The sequence below is a fragment of the Kogia breviceps genome, chromosome 18 (genome assembly GCF_026419965.1).
Source record: "Kogia breviceps isolate mKogBre1 chromosome 18, mKogBre1 haplotype 1, whole genome shotgun sequence".
NCBI lineage: Eukaryota > Metazoa > Chordata > Mammalia > Artiodactyla > Physeteridae > Kogia > Kogia breviceps.
The window spans coordinates 44,690,675-44,714,040 of NC_081327.1; the positions used below are offsets into that span (position 1 = coordinate 44,690,675).

Genomic DNA, 23,366 nt, shown 5'->3' on the forward strand with positions numbered 1-23,366 from the left:
TGATTAAAATAAGGATCCAAATAAGGCTCACACATTGCATTTACTTAATATGTCTCCAAAGTCTCTCCATCTATTGAGTCCCTCTTCCAACATTTTCTTTTCCATGCTAATTTAACTGTCCTGTAGTTTTCCACATTCTGGATTTGGCTGATTATTTTATCTTTTAACTTGTATGTATGTCACACATTGTCTATAAAACGGTAGTTAGATCTAGAGAATTGATTGCTTTTGGCAAGGATACTTCATAAGTGGTGTTGTGTACTTCCTTTTCTGTCATGCCACAAAACACAAAATGACTGGTTGTGCCCTCTCGGTGACATTAGGCTTAGTCAGAGATTCATATATCAATTTTATTTTTACACTACTAAGTTTTCTATCAACCTTTCACTTAACAGCATTAGCTTCTATTGAATATTGGTTTTTAGCTCTATTAGGGGTTGCAAATTAGTGGTTTTCTGACCACATTTCTTCTGTACTAATTGGACTTTATAATACGTTCTTGAGGTCATCAACTGTTTGTTTCTTCCTGAAGCAGTTTGTTCAGAAAAAGCTGGAGAAATGCTTAATTTTTAAAAAATTTAATTTTTTTATTGAGGTATAGTTGATTTACAACATTGTATTAGTTTCCAGGTATACAACATAGTGATTCAAAATTTTTATAGTTTATATTCCATTTATAGTTATTATAAAATATTGGCTATATTCCCTGAGCTGTACAATATATCCTTGTAGCTTATTTATTTTCTACCTAGTAGTCTGTATCTCTTAATCCCCTATCACTGTTTTCCCCTCCCCTTTTTCCTTTCCCCACTGGTAACCACTAATTTGTTCTCCATATCTGTCACTCAGTTTCTTTTTTATTATATTCACTAGTTTAATTTTAGAGTGCACATATAAATGATAACATTTGGTATTTGTCTTTCTCTGCCTGACTTATTTCACTAAGCATAATATTCTCTAGGTTTTTCATGTTGCTGCAAATGGCAAAATTTCATTCTTTTTTATGGCTGAGTAGTAGTCCATTGTATATGTATACCACATCTTCTTTATCCACTCATATTGATGGGCACTTAGGTTGCTTCCATATCTTGGCTATTGTAAATAATGCTGCTATGGACTTTGGGGTGCATGCATATTTTTGAATTAGTGTTTTTGTTTTCTTTAGGTAAATACCTAGGAATGGAATTGATAGATCATATGATAGTTCTATATTTAGTTTTTTAGAACCTCCATACTGTTTTTCATAGTGGCCTCACCAATTTACATTCCCACCAACAACATACAGTGGTTCCCTCTTCTCCACGTCCTTGCCAACATTTGTTACATGTGGTCTTTTTCTTTTCTTTTTCTTTTTTTTTTTACATGTGGTCGTTTTGATGATAGCCATTCTGACAGATGTGAGGTACCTGAGATCTTGTTGTGGTTTTGATTTGCGTTTCTCTGATAATTAGCCATGTTGAGCATCTTTCCGTGTGCCTGTTGGCCATCTGTATGTCTTTGGAAAAACGCCTGTTCAGATCTTCTGCCCATTTTAAAATTAGGTTGGTTGGGTTTTTTTGGTATCCAGTTACATATTTCAGATATTAATCCCTTATTGGTCATAACATTTGCAAATATCTTCTTCCATTCAGTAGGTTGTTTTTTATTTTGTTGATGGTTTTCTTTGCTGTGTAAAAGCTTTTTTTTTTTTTTTTTTTTTTTTGTGGTACGTGGCCTCTCCCGTTGCGGAGCACAGGCTCCAGACGCGCAGGCTCCAGACGCGCAGGCTTAGTGGCCGTGGCTCACGGGCCCAGCCGCTCCGCGGCGTGTGGGATCTTCCCAGACCGGGGCACGAACCCACGTCCCCTGCATCGGCAGGCGGACTCTCAACCACTGCGCCACCAGGGAAGCCCTGTAAAAGCTTTTAAGTTTAATTAGGTCCCATTTGTTTGCTTTTGTTTCCTTTGCAGTAGGAGACAGATCCAAATATATATATATATATATATATATATATATATATATATATATATATAAAATTAATTTTTTTTTTTCGGTACGTGTGCCTCTCACTGTTGTGGCCTCTCCCATTGTGGAGCACAGGCTCCGGACGCGCAGGCTCAGTGGCCATGGCTCACGGGCCTAGCCGCTCCGCGGCATGTGGGATCTTCCCGGACTGGGGCACGAACCCACATCCCCTGCATCGGCAGGTGGACTCTCAACCACGGTGCCACCAGGGAAGCCCCCAAAATATATATTGCTACAGTTCATATCAAAAAGGGTTCTGCTTATATTTTCTTCTAGGAGTTTTATGGTTTCTGGTCTTATAAATGCTTAATTTTAAACACTTTATCATTTTTCAGATAAGTAAGTTGGTGTCTTAGCAACCTCCAGGGGTGACAAAAAAATTTTTTGCAGTTTTTTTAAACTATCTTTAGGACCTCATGGGTGGTTATATATTTGATGTATCTTAATCAATAACAATTATTGTTCTCACTTGATGCTTGAATTATCCTATTTGGCATGGGTGTGTGGGAGAGAGACTCCTTCAAGTTGATACTATGTCATTTTTTTACATAATTCAAACAGTCTTTGATACTTTCTGGCACAGCATGTGCCAGTTTCATTTATTATATTTTCTGCCCAGACCTGATGTCATCCTGACCTTAGTGGGAATGTCTGCAGTGCTGTGGTTCTCAAGATTTTTGGTGTCAAGACCCCTTTACACTCTTAAAAATTATTGAGGAATCCAAAGAACTTTAGTTTATGGGAGTTTATCTGTTGATATTTTCCATATCAGAAATTAAAACTGAGAAAAATTTTGTTAATTCAAAAATAATGATAAAACTGTTATATGTCAATGTAAATATTTTTTATGAAAAATAACTTTTAAAACAAAATTTAGTGAGAAGCATGGCATTGTTTACATTTTTTGCAAATTTTTTTTTTTGTCTTTATAATAGAAGATGGCTAGAATCTCATATCTGTTCTTAGATTCAGTCTGTTGTGACACACTGTTTTGGTTGAAGTACTTAAAATCTGGCCTCACATGGCTCTGTGGTTGAGAAATGGAGGAGTATTTAACAACCTCTTTATGTAATTATGGATATTCTTTGATGCTACTCTAGAATGTGACAGGTAATAGTTTCTTAAAAGTTGGTTGCAATGAAGAATCTTAAACTATATTAATAACATTTTATACTGTGTTACACTAACATCCACTGGTCTGTCTTGCACTTTGAGAGGGTCACATACCCACATGTGGTTTTGTAACACCATGAATTTGTCATTTGGAAAATATCAGTTCATTGAATTTTGTACATCTTGAAAATGTTGACACATTTGATTATATGGTATCAAAAATAAATCACATTTTTAAACATACCCACTAACTCATCAGAGAAATCTAAGTACTGAGAAGCTGTCATGCTCATGGTGGTGGACAAAATTTTTCTAAAATTCTGATTTTCACTTGAGTGCTTGAATTCTATCATGGCAGCAAGTATTGTCAGTTGTTTTCCTTGAAGTGACAGCTCACTTTATCATTTTTTGAGAAAATGTCTGTCAAAAATACTTAAGTCTGAATAACTATAGTTTGTCTGCTGGTTGTTCTTTAAAGTGAAAATGGTGTTCCATGAAAAATGCACCACTTCGGTTTACAACTCAGTTGCACAAATGCTTCCTGGAGACAGCCATCCTACTTGGAAATGCAGCAGAAGTGCTTCATGTGTAGTTCCCATTTCTTCACCTAGAATATTAAAGACATACGCAAGGGTTGAGACAATAAAATTCCTCATGTTTACTACTTCATCAAAGGTACTCATAGGTAAAAATGGCTTCCCCTCCCCCCACTATGATATGTGTGATGAAGAATGACTACTAGTATAGTTTGTTGCCACTACCATGATTTGTGCTAAGACACCAGCAGTTTTGCCCACTGCTTTTACATAACATTCACTAATAACATAGTGAAAAGGGGAAATAATGTCTTGATTGCGTACACAAACCACACTTTGAGAACTGGAACTCTGGTGTTTCCCCATTATATCAGCTGCTGAGTTTTTAAAAGTTTATTTCATTATTTTTATTTACATTAATGAGGTGTTCCTATTTTTGAGGCTTTTAAAAACATAAATGAGTGTTCATTTTTCTGTTTTTTTAAACCTGTGAAGATAAGCATTTTTTTCTCTTTAGCTCTATTAATATGATTAGTTGTATTAATGGATTTCCTAATATTGAACTCCTCTTGCATTTCTGAAATAAGCACTGCTTGATCTTAATGGATTATTGGATTCTGTTTGCTAATAGTAGTTACAACATTTGCATTAATATTTATAAGTGAAATTGGTCTATAGTTTTATTGAGCAGTATTTATCTGGTTTTGGAATCAATTTTATATTTGCTTTATAAAAATAATTTGGATGTTGTTTTTCCCCTGTGCGCTGAAGGAGTGTAAATAGCATTTGCATCATCTGATCTTTAAGCTTTGGTAGATGGCTTTGTGAAACAAGCTGAGCCTGGTGTGTTTTTGGCAGGGGAACTCATTTATGATTTCCTTTATTTCTTTTTACAAAATTCATTTGTTTAGAGCTTTTGTTTCTCTTCGTGTCAGTTTTGGTATATTTACTTAGAGTGTTACTTATTTCATCTAAATTTTATTAAATTTTTTTTTTCCATAAAATTGTACAGGGTAGTCTCATGATTTAAAAAAATTTCCTGTTGTGAGTTAGTTTCTTTTGTGTCTTTGTACTTTATTTTAAAAATCAGGTTAACTATTTCTGTTTTGTTGATTAATTTTCAAAGAATCAGCTTTTTTGGTTTACTTTTTGTTTTTTCTGTTTCTAACTCATCAATTTCTGCTTTATTTTTAAAAAATTGATATATAACATTGTATTAGTTTCAGGTGTACAACATAATGGTTCAGTATATGTATATATTGCAAAATGATCACCACAATAAGACTGGTTAACATTCATCAACATACGTAAGTTACAAATTTTCTATTTCTTACCATGAGAACTTTGAAGATCTACTCTACCAGCAACTTTCAAGTATACAATAGAGTATTTTTAACTACAGACAGTTGACTCTTGACCAACATGGGTTTGAACTGTGCAGGTTCACTTACATGTGGATTTCTTTCACTAAATGTGTAGTATATACATATACTGTACTGTCCGTAGTTGGTTGAATCAATGGATGTGGAACTGTGTATAAGGAAGGCTGAATATAAAGTTATACTTGAATATTTGACTGCATCGAGCATTGGTGCCCCTAATCCCTGACTTGTTCAAGGGTCAACTGTATATGTATTAACCTCCACCTCTGCCGACCACCAGCCTATTCTCTGTATCCATGATCTCACTTTTTAAATTTTAATTTTTTATATTCTACTTGTAAGTAAGATCATACGGTATCTGTCTTTCTCTGTCTGTTTTATTTCAATCAGCACAATGCTCTCAAGGTCCATCCATGTCACAAATGGCAGGATTTCCTTCCTTTTTTATGGGTGAATAATACCGCATAATACATACTGCATTTTCTTTTTCTTTCTTTCTTTAAAAATTGAAATGTATTTGATGTATAATAAGTTAGTTTCAGGTATATTACTTAATGACTTTACATTTGCATACACTATGAAATGATCACAATAAGTCTAGTCTTGTAACTATCTGTCCATATGCAAAGTTATCACAATATTATTGACCATGTTCCTTATGCTGTATATTACATCCTCATGACTTATTTATTATATAACTGGAGGTTTATACTTTTTAATCCGCTATACCTATTTCACCCTCACTTCTATTTCTGGCAACCACCTGTTTGTTCTCTGTATCTATGAGTCTGTTTTCATTTTGTTTTGTTTGTTTTGTTATTTTGGTTTCCACATAGAAGTGAGATCATGAGGTACTTGTTTTTCTCTGACTTACTTCACTTAGCTTATTTAATACCCTCTAGATCTATCCGTGTTGTCTCAAATGGCAAGGTTTTTTATGGCTTAGTAATATTCCATTGTATATATATATACCACATATTCTTTATCCATTCATCTGTTGATGAACACTTAGCTTGCTTCCATATCTTGTCTATTCTAAATAATGCTGCAATGAACATTGGAGTGAATACATATATCTTTTTGAAATAGTGTTTCTGTTTTCTTCAGGTATATACCCTGAAGGGAAATTGCTGGATCAGATGGCAGTTCTATTTTTAATTTTTTGAGGAAACTCCATAGTGCTTTCCATAGTGGCTGCACCAATTTACAATCTCACCAACAGTGCATGAGGTTTCCCATATCTCCACATCCTTTCCAACACTTGTTTTTTGTTGTCTTTTTGATAATAGCCGTTCTGGTAGGTGGGAGGTGATATCTCCCTGTGGTTTTGTGGTCATCTATTGAGATGATCATATGATTTTTTGTCCATTTTGTGAGTGTGGTGTATCACATTGATCAATTTGCAGATGTTGAACCATCTTTGCATCCCTGGAATAAATCCTCCTTGATCATGGTGTATGATCACTTTTAATGTGTTATTGAATTTGGTTTATTGAGGTTTTTGCATCTATGATTATCAGGGATATTGGCCTATAATTTTCTTTTCCTGTGGCATCCTTGTCTGGTTTGGTATCAGGGTAATGTTGGCATCATAAAATGAGTTTGGAAGTGTTTCTATTCTATTTTTTTGGAAGAGTTTGAGGACTGGTATTATTTCTTCTTTAAATGTTTGGTAAAAATCACTAGTGAAGCCATTTGGTCCTGGACTTTTCTTTAGTAGAATGTTTTTGATTACTCATTCAATTTCCTTACTAGTAATCTGTCTGTTCAGATTTTCTATTTTTGTGATTCAGTCTTGGTAATGTTTTTAGGAATTTTCCTATTTCTTCTACATTGTTTCTTTTGTTGGTGTACAACTGTTTGTAGTATTCTCTTATAAATCCTTTGTATTTCTGTGATATCAGTTGTAACATCTCTTTTATTTCTGATCTTATTTATTTGAGTCCTCTCTTTTTTTATCTTGATGAGTCTAGCTAAAGGTTTATCAATTTTATCTTTTCAAAAACCAGCTCTTGATTTCATTGATCTTTTGTGTTGTGTTTTTAGTCTCTATTTTATTTATTTCCACTCTGATCTTTGTTACTCCCTTCCTTCTACTAACTTTGGGCTTCATTTCTTCCTCTTTTTCTATTTGCTTGAGGTATAAAGTTAGATTATTTATTTGAGATTTTCTTATTTCTTGAGGTAGGCATTTATTGCTATGAACTTCCCTCTTAGAACTGCTTTTGTGTTATCCCATATGTTTTGGTATGTTGCATTTCCATTTTTATTTACCTTAAGGTATATTTTGATTCCTCGTTTAATTTCTTTTTTAACTCACTGGTTGTTCAGTAGCATGTTGTTTAATCTCTCCATATTTGTGAATTTTCTAGTTTTCTTTTTATAATTTATTTCTAGTTGCATACCATTGTGGTTGGAGAAGTTGCTTGATATGATTTTTGTCTTCTTAAATTTATCAATACTTGTTTTGTGGCTAACATATAATCTATCCTGGAGAATGTTCCATGTGCACTCAAGAAGAATGTGTATTCTGTCTGTTGTTTTTGTGTGGAATGTTCTAGATATATTTGATAAGTCCTTCTAGTATAACGTGTTATTAAAGGTTAGTGTTTCCTTTTGATTTTCTGTCTGAATGATCTATCCATTAATGAAAATGGAGTATTAGAATCCCTTATTCTTGTATTGCTATCTATTTCTCCCTTTATGTCTGTTAATATTTGCTTTATATATTTAGGTGCTCTTTTGTTGAGTGTGTAAATATCTCTCATTCTTTTCTGAGGGACAACTTAGTCTGGTAAAGTTTTCTTGGTTGGCAGGTTTTTGGGTTTTTTTATTCTTTTGGAAGTTTGAATACATAACCACATCACATTCTTTCTTGGACTGCAAGGTTTCTGCTGAGATATTCAGTGATAGTCTTGTGGGAGTTCTCTTGTAAGTGCCAAGCTTCCTTCTCTTGCTACTTACAAGATTTGCTCTTTTTTTATTTTTATTTTTTGCAGTTTTATTATAATGTGTTTTGGAGAAGATCTCTTTGGGTTGAATTTGTTTGGGGACCTCTGAGCTTCATGATCTTGATGTATAAATCTCTCCCCAGATATGGGAAATTTTTATTCATTATTTCTTTAAATAAGCTTTTTGCCCCTATTCCCCTCTCTTCTCATTCTGGGACTTCCATAATGCATAGATGATGATGGTGATTTTGGTTCCCCTAACTCCCTTAGGGTTTCTTCATTCCCTTTCATTATTTTTTCTTTCTACTCTTTTGACTGGATCATTTAAAATAATCTTTCTTCAAGCTCACTGGTTATTTTTTTCTTCCACTTGATCGAGTCTGCTGTTGAAGCTCTTTATTGAATTCTTCAGTGGCAGTTGTTGAATTCTTCACCTCCAAAGTTTCTGTTTGGTTTTTATTTATATTTTCTATCTCTTTGTTGAAATTCTCATTTTGCTCTTATATTATTTTCCCAATTTCATTAAGATGTGTATCCACAGTCTCTTGTAGCAGTCTCACCGTCTTTAGAACAATTATTTTGAATTCTTTTTTGGGTAATCTGTGGATCTCTATTTCTTTGGGGTCAATTACTAGAAGTTTACTGTGTTGCTTTGGTGGTGTCATGTTTCCCTGATTCTCCATAATCCCTGTAGCCTTGTGTAGGCATCTGCACATTTGAAGGATCAGTCACCTCTTCCAAACTTTATGGATTGACTTTGGTAAGGAAAGATGTTCACCTTTGGGTGGTAGCATGCTGGAGCATTTTGTGATTCTAAGTCTAGTGGTGTGGGGCACCAAGTGTGAGGATGTGTTGTGGTTCTGGGTCCAGGAGTATATGGTGTCTTGTTAGCTCAGGCGGCTGGGATCCATGACATTGACAATTGCATGATCCTTGGAAAGAGCTGCAGGGATCCACAGTGTCTATAAGGGCTCCTGGTCCTCAGTGGTGCCTCTAGGTCCAGTGGCTAGGGACCAGGGCATGTGGTAGTGGTGGTTGGAGTCAGGGTATGCACATACTTGGTTGTGGGGGCAGCTGCAGGTGCCTGCATGGTGGCAGGGGCTGGCTGCAGACACCCATGCAGTGGCAAAGGCCAGAGCCAGCAGCAGGGGCCAGGGCCAACTGCTGTGGCTGCACAAACAGTTGTGGAGGCCCTGGCTGTTGGTATGTACTCGTTTGACTAAAGGGGCAGTCCTTAGGTGAGTGCAAGGCAGTGGAGGCTAGTGATAGGAGCTGGGGCAGGCAGCTTGCAGGCACACACTTGCAGGGGCTTGCTTCAGGCCCATGTAGCAGTACAGGCCAGTGACAGGAATCAGGGCCATCTCTGGGTCCACAAGCTGCTGAGGGGGCCTTGGCTGTCTCTGTGTACTCTTCTGGCTGCAATAACTGGCCATGGGTGCATGCACAGCAGTGGGGATCAGTTTTGGGGACCTAGGCTGCAGAGACTGACTGGTAGCCAGTGTGGATCCTGGGTTTTGGTGGGGAGGGAATGGTGCAGATGGTGTCTTTGAACATGAAATCCTGTGAGGTGAAAATCTCAGCAGCCAAATCTTCAGGGGGCCCACAGTGAGTATGCTTACTGTTGGTTTCCTCAGCAGCAAAAGCTGTTAGGTTCCTCTGCGAGCATTCTGCTGGGATCTGCAATGAGATCTTCAGTGATAAAAGCTGGAGAGGTGGTCTGCGGTGTCTGCAAGGGCTATTGTGGTCCTCAGCAGTGAAGACTTCTGTGGTCCTCTGTAGAGCTGGCTTCTGGGAACCACATTTGCTCATGCTTCAGGACTGATACTGGTAGCTCCTGCCCTTCTCTGTTCTTAGCCATCTCTAGGTATCTCAGCCTTGTTGGTCTCTGGGCAGAGTGAAACTGAAGTGGGTTCTTCGTGCAGTGCTCGGAAAGGCTGGGGAAGCTGGCTGCTCGCCCCACTTTCCTTTCACTGATGAGGGAAACTTCAGGCTGAGGAGTTTCCTCTTAGCACTGAGTAGTGCCAGCCTGGGGGATGGAATGATACAGACAAAATGAAACTATTCTTCCTACATCTTTTTTGTGGTTATTTTCAGTTTTTTGGCTCCATTGTGTGGCTGAAGCTTCTTAAGTGGACTCCTGAGCTCTCCCAGAGCTAATTTCATTCATGGATAGGTGTCTAATTGTTATTCTTTGTGTGTGTGTGTGGGGGGGGGTCTCCTACTCCACCATCTTGATGATGTCACTCTTTTCCAGTCCTTTAAAAATGTCACACTATTGTCTTTTAGGTGCATGGTTTCTAACAAGATGGCTGTTATAATTGTTACATTATTTCTCTTTAGTAAAGTGTCTTTTTTTCCCCTTTGTCTTCAAGATTTTCTCTTTGTTTTGTGTTTTCAGAGGTTGAGTTTGATAATTCTCTATCTTGCTTGGGTATTTATCTTGGTTGGTGGTTTAGATCTGTGGTTTGATATATGCCATTAATTTTGGAAATTCTCAGCCATTATCCCTTCAACTACTTATTTTATCACAGTCTCTGTCTTTTTTTCCTTCTGGAATTCTAATTGAACATCTATTAGATCATTTGTTGTTGTCTTACAGTTCCTGGATGCTATATTCTGTTTTTATTTTAAAATATTTTTTTCCTTGTTGTTCAGTTTGTATGTTTATCAAGTTCACTGATTCTTCCCTTAGCTTTGTTAAGGCTACTAATGAGCTTCTCAATAACAGTCTTGATCTCTATTACTGTGGGGTTTTTTTCTAGCCTCTCCATTTTTTTTTCTTATAGTTTCTCTCTCTCTGCTGAAATTCCTCACTTGACAATGAGTGTTGTCTAATTTTTCCACTGGAGCCTTTGACATATTTTTCATAGTTATTTTAAATTCCCTATCTGATAGCACCAATTTCTGTGTTGTATATGAGTCTGGTTCTGTTGATTGTTCTGTCTTTTGGCATTGTGGGTTCTTTCTCTTGCTTTTTTTGTACACCACATTACTGGTAATTTTTTTTTTTAATAGGGGAGATAGAGAAGAAGGATCTGGGCAGGGCTCCATGCCCTTCCTGCAGCTGCTGCTCTTCCACTGCCCTAAGCCTGTACCATGAGGAGTACTTTCTCAGGACTCTTGCCATCATCTTTTGTGAGTATCCATTGGAATCTGCAGAGAGAGAGGCCGGTGAGTGGTGTGAAGTCCCCTTTATCTGCAGCCTTTAGAGCTCCATACTCTGTCACCAGCCAGTACTCAGCCTTCACCAATTTCTTAACAATTCAAGGTGAATTCTTCTTACCAGTGTTCAAGTGCCCCAAGTAAACAAGTGCTTGCATTTCATGTCTCCCTGTAGGCATTTGTCTCTCAGATTTGGGGCTAGTTGGCATTTCTTCAATTTCAGCTCTGTGATGGATCCAGGAAAAGTCATTGACTAGCAGTTTGTTCAACTTTTGTTTTTTCTATTATAAGGTCTTTTCCAGCTCTCAATAGCCAAGCAGAAACCCAAAACCCAAAACCCGATCCTCTATTTACCCACCAATATCTCTACTGGTAGGATGACTCTTTGTCCTGATTTACACCAGTATAATTATTAATAGCATCCCCCTTACATTCAAGAGTTTCTTCATTTGGATGATAAATTGTATGATCAGCCTGTCCTTGAAAGTATTACATAATGAGGTTTCACTAGGAACATATGTTAAGTTGGGATGGATTTATTTTGGATAAAAATCAAATATTGAAGGTCATTTTGGTAATATTCAAAAGGACATGGGGAGAAAACGTGTAAATGAAAGACATCAACCAAATCCAATGTGTAGACTTTGGATCCTGTTTCAATCCAAAACAATTTGTTTTTTCAACAATCAGGGACATTTGAACATGGGCTCTTAGGTATTAGAAGATATTAAAAAATTATTGTTGGGCTTTCCTGGTGGCGCAGTGGTTGAGAATCCGCCTGCCGATGCAGGGGACACGGGTTCGTGCCCCGGTCTGGGAAGATCCCACATGACGCGGAGCGGCTGGGCCCGTGAGCCATGGCCGCTGAGCCTGTGCGTCTGGAGCCTGTGCTCCCCAACGGAAGAGGCCACAACAGTGAGAGGCCCGCGAACCGAAAAAAAAAAAAATTATTGTTATTTGGTTAAGTATTACAATGATATTATAGTTATGTTTTTAAAAAATCTTATTTGTTATAGATAAATTCTGATGTATTTGGAGGTGAAATGGTATGATAGTGAGAATTTATTTTTAAATGCTCAAAAACAAAAATAAAGGTGAAAGGTGAGAGATATGTGATAGATAAAGAGAATGGCAAAATATTGATAATTACTGAAGCTAGGTGATAGGTAATTATTTTATTATCTCATCTTTATTGTATTTTTTTTGTCAATTTCCATAATAAAAACTTTTTTTTTTTTTTTTTTTTTGCGATACGCGGGCCTCTTACTGTTGTGGCCTCTCCCGTTGCGGAGCACACGCTCTGGACGCGCAGGCTCAGTGGCCATGGCTCACGGGCCCAGCCGCTCCGCGGCATGCGGGATCTTCCCGGACTGGGGCACGAACCCGCGCCCCCTGCATCGGCAGGCGGACTCTCAACCACTGCGCCACCAGGGAAGCCCCATAATAAAAACTTTTAAAAAGAGAGACAAGAATATAATCAGGAATCTATTTCTTTAAGAAAGAAAAGGTAATTATCCTAAAATTTAAAGTGGTAAAGGTGAATTTTTCTTGTGGCAGAGGTCAGGCAGCCCTGCCTAAAATTTCATTTGAAAACTTCCTGTGCTTCAGTGATTATTTAGCAAACCAGATAATCTGTGATATGACAGGTACAGGGAGGAAAAAAAGAGGTGAAATGCCATGGTTTCAATGTAGTTAAGTCCTGCAGACCCACACTGGACCAGGAGGAGGGAATGGACCTTGCAGATGTCTTATTAATCCTGGTTCAATTCAGTGTCTATTTTGTGCACCTTACCTTAAAGATACGCTCTGCTATTCTTCCCTTTATCCAGGTTCTCACTGTCCCTCCATTCTCTCCTGTTTTCATAATTAGGAGAGACACATGCCTTGGGAAGTGGGTAGCAAGGTTATAAACTCTGAGGGGCCAAGGACTGTTCACTGTTTTGAACAGCGAATGGTATACCTAGTACCATTACTGGCACATGAAAGACATTAAATAAATATTGGATGAAGAAATGAATGAATAAATTCACAATTGCTGCTTGCCGCATGGAAAGGACCTAATAAATATTGTATTTGTTGAATTGAATTGTGAGTGACAGAACTGAAAAGAGAATTTTAGAGTTTTATGTGCATTTAGTGCTGGACCTCTTCAAGTGTTCGAAAGATGTCCAGGTGAACAGAATTAGCCAACGTGATGTCTGTGAACAGGCAGGGGAAATCAAATGAAGTGCAGCTTCATTTAAAATGAAAAGAACAATATGCAGTTGCATATAGGCCACCTTTCTTTCAAATGTATTTATGGAAATGATTCGGAGAGGACAGTGATTCTCTCCTCCCCTCTAAAAGTCCTTAGCTATAGTTCTGCGAAGAAATCAGGAGTTTGTCATATCCTGTCCACAAAAAGTTGGTATGACAGGTACCCTTAAATAAACAGGTGTAATTAATCATGGTGCAGTTTGTTTTGATGAGCATGCAAGAGTGACAAGTTAATAATAAATCTCCAGCTCATACAGGGGAGGTGACTGTAAGGAGATGCTGTGGTTTAATTTACATCTTTGGAAGGCACTGAAGATTTAATAATCTCCCTGTCTCATGTATCAAACTAATACCCCTGAGGTAGAAAAGCAAAACATTTTAAACTATTAATCTGAGAAGCAATGAAATCCTGTCTCATATCACAAATAAATTGAGTTTCTGGTGGTCTCAATGGACCCCTAGTATGTATGATTTATTCAGATTCCAGAGCCACTCAGGACCCCTGGGAACCTTGGCTGCAAAACCATGCAAGCTGGGAACACCATGGGAATTGCCAATCCAATCAGAAGGTCTAGACCAAGGGTGGTGACTGATTTTACCTTAGATCTACTCAATAATTTATTTCACTTTCTATTTCGACTACAAATAGATTATGGAATACAAGTGTATGTGAATTTGAGATTCAGTTCTAAACAATTGCTTTTCGTTTTTGCTTTGGTTTAGTTCTGCTTATGTTAATACTTGTTCTTAAAAGATCAAAAGCTGTTTTGAAGTTTTTACTAAGTGTAGGATTTTAACCTGGCTCGAGAAACTGGGATACAGAAAGGGGAAAAAAATCCTTCATGGCACGACGAGCCACTTGTGAAATCTAAACTGTGTTCAGTCTTCCAGCTCTTTGTTTCTTAAAGAGCTAAGCTATGGGGTGTATTGAATTTATTAATTTGGAAAACTGTCTCCTTATTGATACTAATAGAGAAGATATCATCTTCCTTGTTTAAAGAATGGACCATAATGGTCTCAGAGAAAGAGGAAGGTAGAATTATCTGCATTTGCTGTATGTACAAGTGTATTCATTGCTCTAATTTGCTATGAAATAATTTTTATAATGGAATTAGATTATAAAGTATGATTTCTGTTCGTCTTTTTACTAATGCCGCTTATAATTTCAGCTGAATCATTGCGATGTTTAATGTACTGTTATAGGAAGTTGAACATAAAAATATCCAATTCCCCTCATCCTTCTACCTTCCTTCAGCCCTGTGGCTCACAGCTGTAAATTAAGGTTGCATTTTGTCATGTCTTCCAAGGGCACGCTGACGGGCATAGAATGAGATTCACGCTTCAACTAGCATATCCATTCGACCTAGAAATTAGGAAAACACGTAATATCACCCCAGATATACTTTGGCTGCTTCTGCCTGCCTCTCTTTTTTTTTTTTTTTTTTTTTTTTGCGGTACACGGGCCTCTCACTGTTGTGGTCTCTCCCGTTGCGGAGCACAGGCTCCGGAGGACGCACAGGCTCAGTGGCCATGGCTCATGGGCCCAGCCGCTCTGCGGCATGTGAGATCTTCCCGGACCGGGGCAGGAACCCGTGTCCCCTGCATTGGCAGGCGGACTCTCAACCACTGTGCCACCAGGGAAGCCCTGCCTGCCTCTCTTTGAGGAAGGCTATATTCTCCTGGTCAGGAGTTCAGGTTGGGCCAGATGGGAGAAGCCTTAGAGGAAAATGTCTTCCTCCTTCATTTTCACCTAGCAAACATCCATTGACTCCCTTAGGTCATGGGGATGTAAGGACAAACAAGGACAGAGGCAAGGAGCACTGTGTAAGTTGCCTATTGCTACTGTAACAAATTACCACAAACGTAGTGACTTAAACCACACAAATTTATTATCTTCCTGCTCTGAAGGTCAGAAATCTAAAATCGAGGTATTGGCAGGTCTGTGTCCTTCTGGAGGCTCTAGGGAGAAGTCTGTTTCCTTGCCTTTTCCAGCTTCTAGAGGCTGCCTGCATTCCTTGGTTCATGGCTTCTACCTCGAATCACTTCAACTCCTGCTTCTGCTGTCACATCTCCTACTATTCAACATATATCCGACTCCCTCTTATAAGGATTCTTGTGATAACATTGAGCCCAGGATAGTCCAGCATAATCTCCTCATCTTAAAACCCTTAATTTAATCACATCTGCAAAGTCGTATTTTCCTAAGGGGTTCCAGGAATTAGGATGTGAACGTCTTTGGAGGCAGCATTATTCAGCAAGAATTTGGCATTGGACAGCCCTGCTACTCTCTGACTTAGTTTGACTATTAAGTAAGTTTCTTCACCTCTCTGAATCTCAAGCTTCTTATCTGAGAAATGGAGTAATACCCATATAATAGGTTTGTGTGACGATCAAATGCCTAAAAATAATTAGCATTGTGTCTGACACATATTACTAGTTCAACGAATGGGAAGTTAATGGATTATTGTTTTTACTATTCAGTGATGAAAGGGCACAGTCTCACCTCTTTGAGGACTTGTTAGTCTAGTGGAGAAGATAAACACCTAAACAAATCATTATAAGTCAGTGTGAGGCAGTGTTACATGGGCTATATTGATCTCAGGCCACAAGGTCCTCCATGCATGATTTCAGTCGTTCGTTTGTAGATTACCTAACATGAGTTTTGAGGTGAAGAAAGGCAAAACATAAAAGGTCGTCTGAAGTTATGACTGATGTGGAATGTCAGGTCCTGGAAGGTTATGTTTGTTTTTTTTGCAGTACGCGGGCCTCTCACTGTTGTGGCCTCTCCCGTTGCGGCCTCTCCCGTTGCGGCCTCTCCCGTTGCGGAGCACAGGCTCTGGATGCGCAGGCCCAGCGACCATGGCCCACGGGCCCAGCCGCTCCGCGGCACGTGGGATCTTCCCGGACCGGGGCACGAACCCGTGTCCCCTGCGTCGGCAGGCAGACTCTCAACCACTGCGCCACCAGGGAAGCCCTGTTGTGTATTTTAATTTTGATGATCTCATGTTTTCTCCTAAGAAAAAACTATTTCCTGCTCTTGAGATATTATGTTAACTTCCTTGGACTTAGGGTATATGCTCTTTAACAAGTTAGGGCCTTGGATGGCTCAGACTACATCATATGGTAAAAGGAGAGACAATAGTGTAGGTCTGTAAAGGAAAGTTGAAAGTCTTTCTTGCTCGTCTCTTCTCCTCTTGCTACTGACTTTCACACCTTCCCTCCCCCATGGGGAAAGAGTGCTCATCTGTTTGGAAATGTCCCAGGATTGTAGCTGGGCCATCTTTGCTGGTGACTAGAGTCCCTGTATATGAAAAAGTCCACATTCTGAGTGGGTACCATTCTTGTGTCTCTCCCATCGTTGTGGCTTGAGTGCTGAGGACCAGGGTCCACTCTTTTCCTTCTGTGTATCAACTGGCCTGAGCACGTGTGCTCTCCCTCTTCTGTCTGTCTTGTTTCCTAATTCCGCCCTCATTTTACCTGACCCTTCAGCAGCAGGTGATGCAGACTCTTCTTTTGGCTTCTAGAATACCACCACTTTATTGTTCTTCCTCATGTCCACTCCTTTTCTGTCATCCCGGTTGGGTCTTTCTCATTTCCCTGACTTAATATTCAAATTTACCAAAGCTCAGTCCCAAGACCTCTTATCTTTTCTGTCTTTATTTATCCCATTTGTATGGATTTAAATACCATCTATATATTTATGGTGCTAGCATCACTTTTCCCTTGCTGCGGTAACAAATTACCACAAACTTAGTGGCTTAAAACAACACTAATATATTATTTTACAGCTTTTTAGGTTAGAAGTTTAACACAGTCTCACTGGGCTACAATAGCCTGTCAGCAGGGCTGTATTCCTTTCTGGAATCTCTAAGAGAGAATTCGTTTCTTCATCTTTTCCAGCTTCTAGAGGCCTCCTACATTCCTTAGCTTGTCTTACTCCTTAGCAACATCATATCTCCCTAAACTTTCTTCCTTCATCATCTCTCTCTCACCACAGCTGAGAAGAATTCTCTGATTTTAAGGTCCCATCTGATAAGATTGGGCTCACTCATCTAATCCAGGATAATCTCCCCACCTCAAGTTCCATACCCTTAATCACATCTGCAAAGTTTTTTGCCATGTAAGATAATATATTCACAGGTTCTGAAGACTAGGTCATGGACATCCTTGGGAGAACATTGTTCTGCCTACCACAATGCCCGAATATATGTCTCCAGCCTAGACCGTTCTCCTTAACTCTAGGACCATATATTCAATCACCTACTTGACATCTCTGTTTGGATGTTTAATAGACATTTCAAACCTAATTTGTCCAAAACTGAGCCCCTGGGCAACACACATATGCATATACTATATGTACATACATACATATATATACACATATATCTGTATATATATAATTTGAGGTTAAACTTGAGCTTGGTGTGGAATCTCAGCCCTCTATATCCAATGTCTAGAGTTCATGCAATCCAAAAGCTCCCTGGTAGAGTAAACTTGTATTCCAAGCCCCATTTTATAAGACCCAGAAAGGTTTTGACCATGTCTTGAGGAAAAGATTCATCTCTTGACCTTCAGTTTGATGCATGGAATACATCTTATCCCAAAGATAGAACTGATAATTTGAGATGTCATAATGTATTCGTGGCTGTGGCTCAGCTTTTTGTGACATTAAAAGATTATTTAGGACCAAGTACAAACCCTATCCTTCGTAATCCTGTCTGTGAACTGTCACTGGTATGACAGGAGGGGTCAATACAGACATAAGGACTTCCTTCCCTCACTGATAGGGGAGCTGGCCTCTGGACCGCACAGCTGTTCCCCGCTGGAACGGTCATAGTTCCTAGGTGCTCTTTGACATTCTGAGCAGCTGCAGTGGCAAGCAATTTAGTGCAAAATAATTCATCAATTAATCTCTTTGTTATTGGACAATTCAGATGCTTGTGCCTGAGTTCATACTATAAATGAGGTGGGATGTGGCATGACTCTTGATTGTCACAAATCTCCCAATGTGTGGTTGTCCTGCCTGTCCCACCAGTGACCCGTGGGGACTTCCAGAGCTCAGAGAAGAATAGGGACAGTGTTAGGAGATGGTGAGACAGGTAGCCTGTGGGTTATACACAATTCCCTCAACATGAGCAGTGACTCCACCCTTTGTCTCCCACCCCAGGAAGCATATTAGGATGCCATTGAGTGAGAAGGCTAACTTTGGGGCCTCTTTAACTGTGACTAAAAGTACGTTATTTGAAAATTTTAATACTTGAAACATTGGTGACAAACTAGTTTCAGGATATCATGGTTCAGAGCTACTGCTCTCTTGGAATACTTTCAATAAATAAAAGAAATGTAAAGCAATGTCTACACCCTTCAGCAGAATTGTCCGGAGGCCTGACTTTTGCCAAAGCTGAAAAATCCCTTGGAAATCTTCAGCTTCACACTTAATTACCACCTCCTTTGGCTGTTTCTCTTTTACTGCTTTTCTTTTCTCCCCCTGTGATTTTCCCTTCTTGTTGCCAAACACACGTTCTCTTCCAGACACCATCTGTTTTCAGAATATATTTGCATTCTCTTTTTCCTTCCCAAAGTAGCCGTACTGTGGGGCCTATGTTTTCCCCTCAATGGACTGCTTCCACTATGTTACCCCATGCCTTGGTGGGAAAGAAAGCTGTGGCTTGCCGAATTGAAATATAACCAGGAACCCAACAGAGACATTCTTCTGGACTTGGAAATACGCACCCCCCCTCTTAAGGACCTCAGGGTACAGGGATTGGTTTGTGGTATGTCTTTAAGATAGCTTTCGTTTGTTATAAAACTTCAAAGAATTCCAAAGTATCAAAAGGAGAAAGTGAAAGTAATTCTCTCCAGTGCCTGCCATTCACATTCCTCAGAGGGCCATGAACTCCTCAGCCACACTCAGTGACCGTGTGACTGCTGTCAACAGTGCAGCACATATCCTTCTAGTCTCTTTTTCTATGTGTGTATCAAAATGTGTAATATGAATACATAGACATGTAAAACAAGTCGGATTATACTGTACATATTGTCTGCAACTTGCTTGCTATTATTTTACATAAATATCATGGGCATCTTTTCATGTCAGTACACATATATTTTCTCATTACATTTAACAACTGGTATTCCACTGTACGAATGTACCGTGATTTATTTACCCAACCCATTACTGATATATATTATTTCTAATATCTTATTGTTACTAGTGCCTAACACATTTATCTTTACACTTGTGCAGCTATATTCTGTAGGATAGTTGGAATTGCTGCATCAAAGGGTATGTGCATTTTGAATGTTGATAAGGGTAAAAGATATGTTTAAAAGGGTTATGCATTTTAAACATGGGTAGATACCATCCTAAACTTTATATGTAATCACTAACAGAAGCACAGCATTTTCTTCCTTTTATCAGAGATTATGAGAGAAATGATACTAATTTGTAGCATGTAAAGCATCTTACAAAGTATTTTTATTCAACTTATTTAACACTCACAGATATTCTGTAGGGAGATGATGTTATCTCTAATTTACAGGTGAAGAAACAGGGGCTCATCAAAATTGAGTGATTTGCCTAAGACAGTACACTTGGGTGGCAGATCCGAGCCCGCGTCCATCTTTTATCTCCAAGCCTGAAATTCTTTGTCCTGTAGCACTGCCGGCTTCTCATGGAGGAGCACCAAACCTTCTGCTGTGGCGGATTGACTGAGCATAGGTGCAGGGGGAGAGGGAGCGTGAAGGGAGTGTTGGTCAGCTAACCCCTGAGGCGTACTTGTGGACATACAGACATTTCTCTCTTTGCCATCACTTCCTTGGTGATGTTATTTGGTCACAGCTTTTAAATACCTCGCTGTATGTCAGCAAGTCCTAAACTTATATTTCCAATCTAGAACTCTCTCCTTAACATATCCTAGATGGAACTCTTGATCTTTCCTCCTAAACTTGCTCTACCTATAACCATCTCAATTGGCTACTACCTCGGTAATCCTTTTAGTTCTTCAGGCCCAAATTCTTTTTTTTTGTTAGTTGAAGTATAGTTAATTTACAATGTTGTGTTAGTTTCTGGTGCACAGCAAAGTGATTCAATTATACATATATATATTCTATTTCATATTCTTTTCCATTATAGTTTATTACAAGATACTGAATACAGTTCCCTATGCTATACAGTAGGACCTTGTTACTTATCTGTTTAATATATAGTAGTTTGTGTCCTTTAATCCTAAACTCCTAATTTATCCCTCTCCCTGCTTTCCCCTTTGGCAACCATAAATTTGTTTTTTATGTCTGTGAGTTTGTTTCTGTTTTGTAAATAAGTTCATTTGTATCATATTTTAGATCCCGTGTATAAGTGATATCATATGATATTTGTCTTTCTCTGTCTGACTTAACTTCATTTAATATGATAACCTCTGGGTTCATCCGGTTTGCAACAAACGTTCAGGCCCAAATTCTTGATTCCTTTCATTCTCTCATACCCCTCATTCTCAGAGAATAGAATCAAGGCCAGACTGCCAGTTCCTACCAGGTTTGCAATTAAAATCCAGGCATGCCTTGCTTTAAAACACACCGAGATTATACTGCTTTATTCTAATCCCATTAGCCTGAAGTGTAGTTCTGATTTGACTCTTGGAATTTGTACTCTAGTTTAGGAGCCCATGGATTGAGTGAATGTTTAGACATGAGATCACGTTCTTAATAAATTATTTCTCCTGGTTTCTAAGACTACAAAAATTGAAAATCTGAGTTAAACTTATTGAAAACATAATTAATCTTAGCTCAGGAGATCACTGGGCCCAGATTTTTGAAAACAAACAAGTCCTTCCTAGTTTAGTTCTTCCAAATTTCGTGCATACATGTTGGGGGAAGAAAAATGGGGATGAGAGGAGTCCCAGAAAGGAGCCTCTTGCTCTGCTGCTTATTCTCTCCCTCACAAAAGTACAGGATCAGAATGAAGGTCTTCCAGTGGAAAGGCAGCTGATTTTGAGGGTTTAAGCAGGAGCTGAGGCAAAGCTGTGGATCTTTCTCTATGCACAGAAGAATGCAAACTCTTAAGTAAACCATGGTGGAAAACTTAAATTACTGATCAGAAGGGGGATTTAGCTTGTCAGGAGATTTGATTTTAATTTTAGTGTACACTTTTGGTATTTGTGTTTCTGTGTATACGTTTTTGTATAAGAAGAAGTCATACTTGGAAAACAAAAGCTGAACAGTATATGTGCTATTTTAGTTATAATTTAGTTGTCAACTGGGACCTCCCTGGCCTTAGGAAATTTTGGTAAACTTAATCACATCCTCAATTTTCCAGCCTGGTTAGAGTTTGCTTGGGACAGAGGGGGTTCCTGGAATGCGAGCTTTCCAATGCTAACATTGGAAAAGTCCTACACAAATCACAAGTTGGTTACTCTGAGCTTGGCTGAGTCCAGAGCCCTTGCTTAATTTTTTCTGCCTCCTTGTTGTGACTCCTCTATTCAGGCTTTCTCAATTCTACCCCGGGAGGACCTGCATCCAAATCTCAGTTCCTTCATGGATTTCCGCAAAAGATTCACTTGGGGGCTTCCCTAGTGGCGCAGTGGCTGAGAGTCCGCCTGCCGATGCGGGGGACACGGGTTCGTGCCCCAGTCCGGGAAGATCCCACGTGCCGCGGAGCGGCTAGGCCGATGAGCCATGGCCACTGAGCCTGCGCGTTCAGAGCCTGTGCTCCGCAACGGGAGAGGCCACAACAGTGAGAGGCACGCGTACCACAAAAAAAAAAAAAAAGAAAAGAAAAGATTCACTTGGCACTATGCATTTAAAGAAGTAAGCACCTTTTCTGAAGACTTAAAGGGTCAAATATTACACGGAGCGGCCTTTAACCATGTCTCTGGCATTTTAGCATCTGTCTCTTTCTTTCTGTTCCCTTCAACAAAGCAGCAAATTTGTTCTCTTGTCTTATCCAGAGTATTTCTGCCTCTCAAGGTCCTTGGTGGCAGGGGTCCCACATTTTATTCCATGGGGTACACCAAGAAATGTTTTCAAGAAAGGTGGGTCTTATCTAAGAGGAAGTCTTTACCCAGATACTTAGAGAATAAAATTGTGTCCGTTACATTACATAATGAAGGATATTTTATACAAACATGGGCAAACATTTTTGACCTGATTTGGGATTATAAAGCTGCCTTCCTTTTTTCCTCTTTCCTAAGATCTTGTAAGATGCAACTCTACCCCCAATTATACAATGCCATTTTTTTCTTCTCTCCTGGAGCTTACCAGTAAGGACTAAACTGAAGATAGAGCTTAACTGTCTTCTTGTTTTAGGGACATCATGGAATTTTCCTCAGAGGTATGTGATTTTATGCATTAACAAACCCCTCAGGATGCTGGCTGTGTGAGGGGGAATTGAGTGTGCATCTTAAAAATCAAGTGATGCATCTTTCCTAACGGAAGGCATTAAAGATTCAATTCTGGCTTGGACCAGAGGCAGTGATAATGAGGAAGTTGTCAAAACCATTCATCAGGAAGGGTCTAGAGGGAAGTGAGGTCAGATGGATGAGATTCTAGGTGGCCTAGAGCCTCTGAGTGAGGATTGTTTTGCTCTTCTTGGAAATGACACACCTGAGCAGGGATGGGAACCTGTTTGGGGTGGAGGTCAGAAGTCTTGCCTGGTTTCTAGTTCCTCTTATTCATTATGTCTGGACTGTGGGAGAGTCATGGAGTGTTATTAATAGGGAAATTAACCAAGAGAAGTGGGAGACATGGGGAAGGGCACACATGGGAGATATAAAAGGTGGGTCAAGAGAGTATAAAATGTCTAGAAAGTTTTAGAAGTTTCTGTCCAGGTCCCTCTTTGAAAAGTTGTGCTTTGGTGACCAGAGAATAATAATAATAATAATAATAATAATAATAATAATAATAATAATAGTAGTTGCATACTTACTATATGCTAGACATGGTGTTTAATGCACACACAGAAAGGT

The 23,366-nt window shown here is 39.0% G+C and overlaps 1 protein-coding gene across 1 annotated transcript in view; it reads left to right on the forward strand.

Moving 5' to 3' along the window:
• Positions 1–23,366, forward strand: part of HYDIN (HYDIN axonemal central pair apparatus protein) — a 431,864-nt gene that overhangs the window by 11,306 nt on the left and 397,192 nt on the right. The window contains exon 2 of the mRNA XM_059043993.2: positions 11,002–11,121. The gene's annotated coding sequence lies outside the window, so the exon portion shown is untranslated. The remainder of the gene's footprint in view (positions 1–11,001; positions 11,122–23,366) is intronic.